Genomic DNA, 3,106 nt, shown 5'->3' with positions numbered 1-3,106 from the left:
CTCCACTCCAGAAGAAAGCCTATACCTATTAACAATCATTCTCCATTCTCTCCTTCCAACCCCCAGCACTTGGCAACTAACTTAATTTCTTTTCTAAGATTTGCCTATTTTGGACATCTTGTATAAGTGAAATGGTACAATATGTTGCATTTGTATCTGGATTACTTAGCACAGTGTTCTGAAGGCTTATTCATGTTGTTAGCTTGTATCAATATCACATTCTTTTTCTGGCTAAATAACATTCCATGTGGATATAATGCCTTTTGTTTATCCATCTGTCAGTTGATGGACATTTGGGTTATTTTTGTATTTTGTTATGATGATTAATAGTCAACGTTATTCAAGAGTGCAAAGGGCCCCTTCTTACTCATGTGTCCCAATCACTTGTTCATTGGAGTTACCACTACCCAACCTGATGATTCTGCAATGTGTACACTCAGAAAAATAAGAAATTATATCCCATCTATGTATGATATATCAAAGTGCATAAATGCATTCTACTCTCATGTATAACTAATTAAAACAAATTCAAAAAATTTAAAAAGGAATGAATCAAATGAATGAATGAATAATTGAATAAATGGCTAAGTAAATAGGGAAGCTCTTACCTGCAGCACAGTGTCAATAGATGTATGAGAAATGACGGACAGAGAAAACACCACTTAGCAATCACTGTAATGGTAGGTAATTTGTGTGCAAATATTAACAGATGCTAAGTAAAGATTTTAAAAACCAGAAGATACTGGAATAATTCAGGAGTATTTTCCCATAGAATACTTACCAATTAAAAGGGAAAAATGACTACATTATGGTGGAGAAACCTGACAGACACCAGCATGACCCACTTATCAAGAAATTATATCCCATCTATGTATGATATACCATAGTGGGGCAGGTAGATATCATGTGCCCCCTGTTGAGAAGCACTGAGACCAGGACTTGGTCTCTGTAGTATCCCTGCCAGCAACGTATGACCCAAGTCCAGACATGATGAAGCATTGCACTGACCTAGGTTGAGGAAGAACCTACAAAATGTACTTTTCATGGTACTCTAATACCATCAAGGTTATGAAAGACAAGAGACACAGAGGACATACTCCATGCTGAAGGAGATGAGAGAGAACGCTCCGTGCAACATATGATTTGGGAGGGAAATTTGACCAGAAATGTTGGGACTTTGTTGGGATGACTGTGGACCCTTGGGGTCTGAGGACTAGATATTAGAATTGATAGTGTAAATTTCCTGACAGGGACCATTGTTTGGTGGTTGCACAGGAAGCAGTCCTTGTTTGGATGGAACATACAGTGAGGAAAGATGACGTCACAGGGATAGCTTGATCCCACATAAGGAAAAATGACAACAGGAATCTAGTGAGAGGAGGAGGGCACCGTGAGCCCTTCACAACTGGGTTATTGGAGTTCTCTGTGTTTTTCCTGCAACTTCTGTAAATCTGAAATTATTTCAAAATAAATCATTTTTAAGGGGTGGTATTAGTACTTTCATTCTACTTGACCAAATAGCATCGTAACTTAGTGTGGTAAGGAATTAGAAAAATGGCACACCTGGGGCAACATGGGCACTTCCAGACACCACTACTTTTCTCTTTCTCAGCCAGGCTCAGGTCAGGGTCTGCTCACAGCAGCTCTCAACTCTGCCAAAAAAGTATATATTAATGGAAAAAGTTGTTTGAATACCATAGTACATTTCATAGCCATAAATGAATCTCAATCAATCTCAGTAGCAATTGGCTATTTAGGAGCAAAGTGTTATCTCACTCCTGCCAAAGTCAGGTCCTGAAATTTTGCTAATTTTGATGGAGAACTATAGGCTGGGAATTCCAGAACAGATTAATAGCTAAAAGGAAAAAATCAGATCAGATCTTTCATACCTTATAGAAATTTCAATGTTATTTCTTGGCAAGATGTGGGAAGGAAGAACTTAATATAACTGCAATGGATGAAATTTCCTTTTTTTTTTTTTTTTTGCACTGTTTTTCTGGGGATTGAATCCAGAAACTAGTGCATGCCAGGCAAGTGCTCTACCACTGAGCTACCTCCTAGCTACTGCAACAATCTTAAAACCCATACCCCTCCTTAACAGTTAATCTCAAAAAAAAAGTCAACCTCAATATTAATAGTGTTCCTCTGTGTGATAACAAACTAATTTCTGTCCATATTATATTATGCTCTCCAACCCTCTTTTAGATGAGTCAAGCATAGTTGACCCAATTTCATAATTTAGGAACAAGGAACACCTTGTCCATGTTTACATGATTAGTCAGTCCTAGAGCTGGGAAGAAAGTCTTCATACATAGTTTGTGGCTTTCAAGAAGATCCTAAGACGTACAAGGGCATCTCAAGTAGTCCCCTTGACTTTGGAGGACTCTCCATCATGCATTATTAATGGAGTGCTCTCATCTCTGGCAGGCACAGTGCTCTACCTTTACCAGCAATGGCTGTGTCCACAGAACAGACAGTCCCCATCCCTAAGGCAATAAATCATCTTAGGTGTTGGTTGTTTGTTTGCTTTTCATGCATTGACCTAGCCAACAGCTAAAAAGAGTTATAGAAAATCTTAAAATGTGGATTTGGGACTGCAGCCTCTTATTTCAGTTTCCTACTCTCTTTTCTTTATATTGAAGGCTGAATATAAAGTATTTACTATAGTGGGAAAAAAACATAGATACAAGTTTAGACCAACAGAAAGTATAGAGATAGAGATTTACATGAACAGCAGAATTATAAATGACCTTCGACTGGCTTAATACATGAGGCAAAAATAAGATCATTGTTTCTCTTAAAATGAAAGACTCTGCTTCACTTCTTAGTACTTGAGGAAAGTAAAATCTTTCCAGCTCTGAATACATCCTTTAACTTTGAGTTCACATTTGTACTGGAGTCGGAAGCTTGTCAGTGTCAGGATAAAGGGGGCACCGGGGGTGGGAAAAGAGTCACAGGCTGGGGTTGGAGCTGGTGCCAGTCACCCTCCTGGCCAAAAAGAACTGAGATCCTAGGACCAGAACACACTGATGAAACTTCATTAAGATTTATGAGGCAGGGGTTGGGGCTGGGGCTCAGTGGTAGAACACTTGCCTAGTGTACAGGA

The sequence above is a fragment of the Urocitellus parryii genome, chromosome 4 (assembly GCF_045843805.1).
Source record: "Urocitellus parryii isolate mUroPar1 chromosome 4, mUroPar1.hap1, whole genome shotgun sequence".
Lineage (NCBI taxonomy): Eukaryota > Metazoa > Chordata > Mammalia > Rodentia > Sciuridae > Urocitellus > Urocitellus parryii.
This window is presented reverse-complemented; position numbering follows the sequence as displayed.